Source organism: Spinacia oleracea, chromosome 6 (genome assembly GCF_020520425.1).
Source record: "Spinacia oleracea cultivar Varoflay chromosome 6, BTI_SOV_V1, whole genome shotgun sequence".
Classification (NCBI taxonomy): Eukaryota; Viridiplantae; Streptophyta; class Magnoliopsida; order Caryophyllales; family Amaranthaceae; genus Spinacia; species Spinacia oleracea.
In genome coordinates, this window is record NC_079492.1 from 49,964,382 (window position 1) to 49,975,344 (window position 10,963).

The 10,963-nt window shown below is 39.6% G+C and overlaps 1 long non-coding RNA gene across 1 annotated transcript; it reads left to right on the forward strand.

The window, feature by feature from the left end:
* The first annotated feature begins 212 nt into the window (after positions 1-212).
* LOC130462617 (uncharacterized) lies at positions 213-4,844 on the forward strand. The gene is made up of 6 exons (XR_008923168.1): positions 213-798; positions 870-929; positions 1,416-1,622; positions 3,259-3,404; positions 4,256-4,436; positions 4,578-4,844. It is a non-coding gene; the product is annotated as an uncharacterized lncRNA (long non-coding RNA).
* The last annotated feature ends 6,119 nt before the right edge of the window (positions 4,845-10,963 follow it).

Consider the following 10,963-nt stretch of genomic DNA (forward strand, 5'->3'; position numbering starts at 1 on the left):
AACCACTTGGCGAGCGCATTCCTAAACAACGAATATTCTAAGACTGAATGCCTCGTTACCCAAGCATAAAGTTTCTATTTATAGTAATTTCTATTTATAGTAGCTACTTTTTAAGTACAAACTAAAAATAGTAAACCGTCCAAGATAGATTTGTGTTAACAGAATTTTAATTGCATTCCTATTAAAATCCTAAGGCTTATGGCACTAGTAGAAAAAACCCCTGTTGCAACCCCCTTGTTTCAGCGTACAAGTATTAATACGCTTCAACAACCAGTCGGTCAACGCGGGTCAAACCCTTTAAAGGGTTGTTGCAGCGTACAAATTAATTGCCCCCTACAAAAGAGATTTTTGTAGCGTACATAGTAAAAGCCCCCTGCAATAGACCTTTTATTTTGCAGCGTACATGGTAAAAGCCCCCTGCAATAACATATTTGTAATTTTTTTCGCTGCAACTTTAACTCAGACCAAACATTTCTACCTCAAACCTCATGACCAATTTCGCAGCGAATATCCCACTCTCATTACTCCCTTCTTCTTCTCTCGGCTTACCCTGCGTCTCGCCGGTGGTTCTCACCAGTGGTCGTCGCCGCGTGGTCTCGCCCGTCGCCGGTGGTACTCTAGCAAGAGTCTATTTAATTTCCTCACCTCTCACCGGTGGTTCCCTGCTCGAAAAACCCCCGCAAAAGGTATTCCCTGCTCGAAAAAACAACCGGCGAAGTGATTCCCTGCTCGGAAAACTAAGCTTCTTTGCTCGGCCGGTTCGCGAACCCTGTTCTCCGTCAATCCTCGCTGCGGCAAGTAACTTTCTCCCCTGTCCCTTTTTATTTTTGTTTTCAAAATTAGGGTTTGTTCATTTTTCATTTTTGCAGAGAAAGCCAAAGAAATTGTTGGCTGACAAGATTAGGAGAAAATACATACGTTTATCTCGGGTGGGTTATGATTTCTTTTGTTTTAAATGATGAAATTTTGCAAATTCTTGAATCTTGATCTTCGTATGTAATTTAAACAGAGATATATCAATTAATTTGATTTTCTTGATGAGAAAAATATTGTAATAATCCCTGATTAAGGAAATATAATTCTGTTCATGCTAGAAAATTTCACTCAAAGATAAATGTTGAACATCCGACTACCGTAAAAGTGATGTAAAATCGAATGTTTCTGGTGGTTTCATCTTGGTTAGTACCTCAAATCATGTTTTAGGCTCTTTCATTAGGCAAATGTGAAAAACTACTCCCTCCATTCTTGAATGTCAGTCCTTTTTTGAATCTAAAGCAATCCAATTTAAGTAATTTCATGTTTCATGTTTTAGGCCTTTTCATTAGCCAAATGTGACAAACTATATATTATTCTGATGAAATTAATATGCTTATTTTGAGGTGTTTTCTTACTTGGTTCATTTGGTGGAGTCACAGAGACTTCCTCCACCCTTTTGAAGGGCGCATATACCAGTAAAAAACCGTACTGTTATAATACTCGAGACAGATACTGGAGAACAATACGAAGCCAATTATCTGCCTCAATATCGTGGACTCAGTGGTGGGTGGAAAAGGTTTGCCATAGTTCTGAAATTGGAAGGAGATACTGTTGTTTTTCAACTAGTTGAACCTGCCAAATTTAAGGTAGTTTTTGATAAAACTTTGTTATCTTTAGTTTGCATTTATTTTCTTCTTGGTCCTGCACATTGAAGTGTTCTTTAATACTAGTATATGTTATTGTTCATGGACTGACTGATATAAGGATAAGGGTAAATGTTAGGATTCTGCTTTACTTCGGGGGAATTCAATTGATCAAGTTTATATTTTGAAATCAGCCATACTTTGATACGTTAAAACAAAAATTGATATGTTTCAGCTAGGCCAGGCTTACTATTATCTGTCATTTTTTATTCCTTGCAGAATTCTTTATGGTCATCTAATAGTTCTATTCCACTTTCAAGTAATTATATGAATACAAATGATTTCGTGCAGTGGGTTATAGATGTGGATGTTAGCATATTGTTGTTAAGGGGTAGACCGAAGCTTGAAAATAGTGGCCAAGCAATCCAACGCAACTTTTATTCTTAACTTTGAGTGAATATGCATTCCTAACTTAAGCGTAACTGACAACATCGAGGGTTGTTGATTGAGCGAAAAGTCTTTTCAATTCCTAATTTTTATCCGTCCCAAACACATGTCTTAGCATAAACATCTGAACCACCTTTCAGCTAGCTGCACTTTGATTTAGCGTTTGAGGTATTGTCGTATTTATGCCTTTCCAAAGTTTCAGCTTTCATAATACTAGTCCCATAGTCTGGCTAGTATTATTATTTTCAGTTTTTCAAGGTCTTGTAGTGATCACTGATTCACTGCAAACTGGATATTGATTATTTATATACTGTATTAGATGAACTGCAGTTTCATGTTCGAGAGGGGTTCAAATCACACTTCCAACTCTCCTATGTAGTACTTATGCAATATATGCCGAGAAGCTATCTCTAGGATAGGTCTTTCTAGTAGTATGTTACAATGGTGTATTGGTGACCGGAATTATAAAATTATAATTGCTTCCACTAGAGCATTGATAGTCCTAGGAAACTACGTTGAGCAGCTTGGTATTGTGCGTACCGTAGAGACCCAGATGAATACAACGTTTCCTGGTATCTAGCAATCACTTTCTTTTTGGTTTAGATACTTGTGCTGCTGTCTCCTATATTCTCTGATAAATTGACGGGTTTTTTCCTTTGAGAGACTTGAGTTTTAGACCCTCATCCCCTGTAACTAAAAGCTGAAATGAGTCCAGTTTTGAGATTGAAAAATGCGCTTGACTATGTAAGAGATGCAGATGATGGAGCAAGTCTTTTTTGGAAAAAGTATAATTGGTGTTCAGTGTAAGTTAGAGAAGAACCAGAGTGATGGCCAGGGACTCAGTTACAAGCCAAGCCCAGAATTTGTCTTGCGGACTCTTGCCTTTATGGGTTTTGTTTGAGATGAGAGGAGGGTGGACATACTAATTTCAATCTATTTACGCACATCTAAGGCTCATGCCACAAACTTTTATGTTAAAAGGAATTTCATGGATAAAACCGTTCCACTGTTTTTTTTCCTGTTAAAGTTAAAAAAAGTCAGACAACTGTTGATTTGATATTCCTCTGTACTCTAGTTCTGTTGTGATAAATTCACTTCTCCAACTCTTTGTTTGTGTAAATGTAGTCTGACATATCTTCCCGTGCCTCTACTTACTATGTGATCTATTCTATCTTCTTGTATCTGTCCACAGTCTACCTCTTCTAGAATCAAATCACTAAACTAGTTGAAGCTGAGGATAAAAGCTGCTAATGAAGCTGAGGCGGCTTGCCAACGGCGTCTCTCTGTTGCTGAGGCTGAAATAACTGATTTAAGATCCAAATTGGATACTACTGAAAGGTTTGGACTTGGTTGAGTTTACTTCAGGCCTTGGTTATTTTGTGCTTTTGGATTCACTTTTAAATACTAGGAGCTAGGCAATTGTTTTATAGAGGTATGGTAGGCAAGCACTTTTCGTAAAGGTATTCCATTGTATGTTTATTTTGTTTGAAGAAAGGGTTTTGTATCAGTAAACTAAACTTGTATGCTCTTGCTGGGCAGGGAAAACTGACCCAGAAAACTACACCCCAGTCATAATGCCATCAGGGTCTCACCCCCCCCCTCCCCGCCCACCCCACCCCCCCCACTCCCACACACACACACACACATGTAGATTTGGTCCAACTCATCATCCAATTCTTACTCGAACCACTTCTATTTGCTTTATTTGAGTCACTTCTTCCACAAAGCTTTTGATTTCCCAACATTGCATCATTAGTTGACAAGTGATCGTTGTGAGGATTAGAAGCTTCGATAGACATTGTGTACTTTATAGTAGTTTTTAACAATGTTAACTAGCTTGGGTATAGGTGATAGGTATCTGTATATGTTTTCTGTGGCTCATTAGTTTGGATTTATCACTAGTTAGGGTGGAGTTGTGGGAACATGACAATTCAAGAATTAAGTATTTATAAAGAGTTATAACAACCTGTAAGTCTGTAACTTATTTTGTTCAGAAAATAGGACCCAAATTTCAATCTTATAAACAGGTTTGCTGTCAAATGTTTTGTGAAGCTGTTGAGATCCACATATATGAATATCCCTTATACCTAAGAAGTGACAGGGAGAGAGGGATCACCCTCTTAATGGTTGTTTGAATAACATATTCGCTCCATGTATGTAGATCACCAAATGTATTAACTTCTATGCAGCATGGAAGGCAAGCATTCGTTTCTGTGCCTAGCACTTTTCCTGTGCCTGGAGAAGAACTGATGTTTTGATGATTGTAAGAGGGGCAAGGAGAAGCTTGTTTGTGATGCTGCTCAAGTACTGCTTTATTTCGGAGTTGAACAAATCATCTATGTTTCTGAAATGACGCACTGCTAAATAAAGGTTTTTCTTCTTAACTATACCACTTCAAAGCACTATTTGTAATAGCTATTAGGACATTGTTATTAGTTGCTTGAATGTTAAAGTGTGATATTTAATTTGAATTTAATCTAATGCTTAGTTGAAATTTCTGTTTTTGTAAAGGTCTACACTCCGAGGAATGCGCCTATACTAGTGAGGAAATTGATGTGGTTCGTGAGCAACGGGCTAAGTGTTTTACCCGCAAGTATTTACTATTGGCTTGAGCGCGCTTGATCGAGGTGGTTTAGTTGTTATAGAACAATCGTTTACATTAAAATGTATGCGTACATTGAAATTGGAACGTATATTTGAATGTAGTACGTGCACTTTGGTTTTGGGATATATATATATGTATACAAAACACCAGTTATTATTTTTTATATTTGTTGATCTACAGGTTGCGATATTTTATTTATTGTTGTTGACAGGTTCCTATATTTGGTGTAAGACACCCTAGGTATAGATAAATAAAACTAAAATTTTCCCGCCAAAAGCACAGCTTTGTTGCAGGGGGCATATACTTGTTCGCTGCAACAAGTGTGTAAAATTAGGCAAAAATCAAGACTTGTTTTTTTTTTTTTTTTTTTTTTTTTTTTTTTTTTTTTGACATAGGCTCAATTTAACATAAATAAAAGAGTTTTACAAACTAAACAATTAAACTAAGGCCTTTATAGACCATTACAAGTACTACGCAAACAAACTAAAAATAAATGCCTAACAGCTGCAAGGGAAGCCGGCTCTTCCCCTGGCGGTCCTTGATTGTCAAAACCTTGTTTACACCACCAACAAGGTGTTATTGTGCCAAGATCACTCATGGTAGTGATATCATTGCAGGAGATTGGCCAGTAGCTTAAGTAGTTAACACTAGGAGGTTCCTTAACTAACCTGTAATACATGGAAAACAAAGAAAAGAGTGGAAGGGAAACAAAGTGACAGGGAATTTGGTTAAACCTTGTGATTAACACACAAGCATTTACAGTCATGGGACATGACTTAGGTAGCATACTATGAAACCCCAAAATTTGGGGAGCAGCGCTCAAATAACAGATTTTGAAAGCATCGAGAACAACTCTCAACGCTAACCTAAACAGAGGATTAACAACAACTATCCTCCAAAACCACTTAACAACCAAAACCCCAATACCCAGGCCCTTCCTAAAACCTAAAACTCTTTTCCTCACCAAGGTAGATGAACACAAAACACCGACCTCCAAGATCCCCCGGGAGATGACTATCTCCCCCAATACCCATACTGCTCCTCTAGCAGACCAAAACCCCATTGCAGAGGAGAGAGGACCTTCTAATTCCTTAACCTCCCACCAATTATTAACCACCCTTATTGCTACTACAACCCTCCTAACCAACATAAACCACAATTGATTACCACTAGCAACAATCACAGGAAAACCTTTACCATCAAAAAGAGAAAACAACACAACTACCCACAACAGCCAAGCATTGACATTAAACCTAATAAAACAACCAAAAACAACCAAACAAGCCAACAACCAAACTTCAGAGGCTACTGAAACAAAAGAAAAATTGGCACTTAACTGAAACCCTTGACTACCCTTTACCTTTACCATCAAGATCGGGATATATCCGACACTACAGGACGGCGGCGGGTGATAGATTTCAGAATCCAAAATTCCCAAACTCACAGATCACAACCAAAAATTAACAATCTAAACCGAAATTGAACCCTTTTCCCTAAACCTTTACCTTTACCTACAGATTAAAAGAGGCGGTTTTTTACCTTTACCAGCAATTAATGGAGGCGGCGATTTAGGGGAGCTCGGATTAGAAGACGATGTGAACTGGACCGATCACCTCCGAAGTCGAAGAAAACTTGCGAACCCTTGTCGGTTGAAACAGACCCGGTGAGAAGAGCGGCGTAACTAAGAGGAGGTGGAAGCTACCGCTTGGCTCCTTCTTCTTCTTCTCTTTCCGGAAAACCACCTTCGTCGGCACCGCAAAAGAGCTGCAAAGGATTTCAGTCACCCAAAGTCGAAACCCTAACTTCGATTTGGTCGGAATCCTTGATGCAAGCTTTGCCAACGAGAATTAAACACAAAACAACCCTAAACTATAACAGAGGCTCACCGGCGACCCGATTTATGAGTCAAGATCTGGCCGCCGGTGAGCAGGGGAGATACTAGGGTTTTGGTTTTTTGGGATATTTTAGAGAGAAGTGAGAGAGTTTAGAGAGGGAAGTCAAAAATCAAGACTTGTTGCAGCGGGCTTTTATTTGTACGCTGCAACAGACTGGTTTGTTGCAGCGGGCTTTTATTTGTACGCTGCAACAGACTGGTTTGTTGCAGCGGGCTTTTATTTGTACGCTGCAACAGACTGGTTTGTTGCAGCGTACAAATAAAAGCCCGCTGCAACAAACCAGTCTGTTGCAGCGTACATCATTTTGTACGCTGCAACAAGTCTTGATTTTTGCCTAATTTTACACACTTGTTGCAGCGTACATGCAAATGTACGCTGCAAAAAAGTACTTTTCGCAGCGTACATTGTACGCTGCAACAAGTCAATACTTGTTGCAGGCCCCCCAGTTGCAGCATACGATGTACGCTGCAACAGGGGTCTAAAAGCCCGCTGCAACAAGGGTTTTTTCTACTAGTGTGGGAATTTTAGTTGCACTCCAATTAAAATCCTAAGAAAAGATTGAAAAGCATTAGAGAATTCTAGTCGCATTCCGATTAAATTCCTAAAATCCTAAAAATACAGAAAAAGGATTACACATAGTTTTAGTTGAATAAATTGAAAAATAAGGATTATAAGAGTTTTAATACGACATAAAATCGAATTAAATGTAGAAAATAGAGAAAAACGCATGAAAAGAAAATCATGCACAAGAAAATTCTTGCCCACAAGGGCTCAGCGTAATTGATGATTTGCGCCATCATTCATGCGCAACCTATTTTCTCACGCCACAATCCTAATTTAACTCAAACTCAAACACCAAGCAAATTTGGCACCATCACCTGAGCGTAAGACATTTGTCACGCCTAGGTGCCAGACGCGAAAGGCTTCTTGCGCCCACATGCTTTTCAGCGTACCTCAAACGCTTATAATTCCCCATCTTTAACGACACTTATTCACTATAAATTGAGGCTAAATCAGCCGAGTAAAAGGCACGAAATCATATTCTCATACTACCTACAAGCTATAAGCCTAAGTCAAGGTCCCTATACGTCCTCATAATCGCTCTATACATTCCGTAGTTCCGCCGTCTTAACTCTTGTTAAGCGGAACGCTGCCCGTATAAGCGCCTAAACTAAGCCTGGATCCTGCCCAAGAGTCTAGTCAAGTCGAGGAACATTCGCTGAATAAAAGGAAAGCGAGTAAAGCCAAGTGGTTAGTTCCTGAAAATCGCAATATAGCCAAAACTATATTGTAAAGTGCCATAATCTGACTTATTGCTTTATTCACCATTATAAATCTATCAAACTTAATATGATTATTTATCACACCTAAAATGATATTTTTTAGACAATCCAGACTTATTGTTAGGCACCTTAATCAATCTAAATCACCCTTTGACGATTGGTAGTTAATATTTATGCATTAAAAGCAATCTAAATTAGAAATGTATTCTAACCCATATCCCGTCTTCGTTACATTGAAGTAGTAAGGACCACTTCATGGGCTAATGCGTGGCACTCCCCGTATTAGTAACTGTCCCCAGAACCCTCAATCTCTACTCCGCTGGATGTATGTTGAGCGATTCCCACACCAAGAATCACAAGGGAACCTAAGGCCGTTGTGGTCAAATACGTTCAGCTTGGGTCTCACAAGATTGTACTCGCGTATCACAATAATCGGGTTTTGTCTGTTTTATAAAACTGAATGGAGACTCCATAAACTAGTAAAAAGAGGCTAATTTCCCATAGTTATTCCGATTTTACTCAATATTGCTTGCCACACATCCGCGAGGGAAGAAGTAAGAAAAGGCCCTAAACCCGACTTTTCCGACCCCCTCATAGTGGCGACTCTGCTGGGGAGTTTATTGAAATAATCGCGCAAGTAGTAAGGGGACCTAGCCCCAGGGAAAAATTTACCGCTATGCCGTGGTTATTTTCGTATTAAGTTGGGACGACCTGAAATCTCAATGTATACGATTAAACCGGACAGAATTGGACAGACCAGCATAGAGTTCTAGCTTCCTTGGCATGTTACATCTCGAAAGTTGGGACTAAGGACACCTACTAGCCCTAGGGGTGCACGCACGTCGGATGTTTTCCACTCGGCACTCCGCATCGTAGCACACCCACCCAAATAAAATTGCTTATCTCATAGGTCCATTCTCGATACACGCCACTCCAACGTTTATCAGATAGGCCTTGATAAATTCGGCATGAACCCGACTACTTAGTGTGAAGGGGTCGAAAAACAGGACGGACGTACCTTTCCGAAGAAAGTGGCTCGAACGACTTTCCCCTCGGGATGCGACAATCATATTAAGTAAACAAGGACTAATTGTGGGCGCTATCCTCCTTTTACTAGTCATTACGAGTCTCCATTCAGTTTTACAACTACATTGAAGAAAACTGACAAAACCCGGTTATCGTGATATGCCTGGAGTGCAAGGATATTTGACTCACAACTACCATAGGTTCCCTTGTGAACCCTATTGTGGAGATCTCTCAAAGTACACCAAGCAGAGTAGAGATTGAGAGTTCGGGGGACGTTTACTAATATGGGGAGTGCCCAGCATTAGCCCACGTGATGGTCCTTACTAGTTCAATGTGACGACGAAGGGACATGTGTTATGCTACATTACTAATCTGAGTTGATTTTGATGCACAAACAATTAACTAAATCGACGTCAAAATAGTGATTTAGATTAATTCAAGGTGCTTAGCAATAATCAGGATTGTCCAGAGATTATCTTATTAGGCGTGATTAATAAAACAGAGCATGTGAACAGATTTATATCGTGATGAAAGCGATGAAATGGTAGATTTCAGGTTACAGTATAACGTAGGCTATACTGCGGTTCTCAGGAACACTAACCACTTGACGCTGCTAGCTTTCCTTTTCTGTTTCGAACTTCCTGACAACTAGCTGACTATGGGGAGAGATTCTTTCAGAGTTTCGTGTGTTTAAGCTAAGATTGGGTCAGAACTTCGGCAGTATTTTGACTAGACTGAGCGGTCGTGTGAGCAGAGTCTACTTAACAGTGTGTTAATACGGCAGACGGTCGTAAATATGGGATAGAGAGAAGCTTCAGTCAATACTCAAGCTTATGGTATTATGTGGGGATTGTCTGTCCTTTTTCGGATTTCAGAGGGTTGTATTTATAGTGTAACAACTCGAAATAAGATAAATATTCAAAAAGATAGAAGTTTACTGAAGAGTGTGAGGGGGTCGAAAAAGCACGAGGCTAATGCATGACCTCGTCCCTCGTGGGCGTGACGTCGTCAGATCAAGTATAATTGGATTTCCTGTGAGTTTACACCTAATCGACTAGTAATATATTAGTCGCCATTCAGTTTTTAACGACAATGAGAAAACTGACAAAACCCGGTTATCGTGACATAAAGGGAGTGCAATTATGTTTGACCACGACGGCCATAGGTTCCCTTGTGATCCCTGGTGTGGGGATCGCTCAACGTACACCCGCATGGCAGAGATTGAGAGTTCGGGGGACTGTAGCTACCGAGAGGAGTGTTCATCGATAATACTCCAGAGGCAGGTTATCCTTACTAGCTCAGCATAAATAATTGAAGGGACATGCGTTAAACTATTAAACTATTCTAAATTGATTTTAGCAATATGCAACACATAACATTAAATCGATCGTGATTATCTTATTTAGATTGATTTAAGGTACCTAGCATGATAATTCAATTGTCCAAGGTATTATCTTATTAGGCGTGATAGATCAATCGAGTTAATAGTTTGACAATTTTATAAAAGGGTGATGAAAGCGATTAAATCATATGAGGGACACATTACAACGCACCCTTGAGAGGTGCGTTGTGGTTCTCAGAAAACTAACCACTTGGCTTTGCTATTTCTCCTTTTATTTAACGAATCTCGGGTTTCTAAGCAATGTTCCAGTATTTAGGCTTAATTCATCAAGCTACAAGGGGCAGGATGCGTTCTATTTGACTTTTGGGTCAATTGCGACAGAACGCCGGATCAATTTCGTAGCGTGAGGCTTAGGCTTAAGGCTATAGTCAATACTCAGGTTATGGAATTGTGTGTTGTTTTCACGTTGATTTTAGGCTGTATTTATAGGAAAAGGGTGTGTGGAAAGATAGATTTTAAGATACGAATCCAAAAAAGAATCCGGAAATAAAACGGCCCCAGGCATTTTCAGCGCCCAGGGCTGGGCGCCAAAGATTTCGGCGCCAAGGCCCAATTGTTGAAAATGGGATCTGCGCCGAGTTCTTTGTCAGATTTGGACTCTTAGAATACGGAGCTTTTGATATTTATCCGAGTCTTTTAGTGCGTATTAACTTTATGACGGAATGCGTCTGGGCCCGTTACGAACT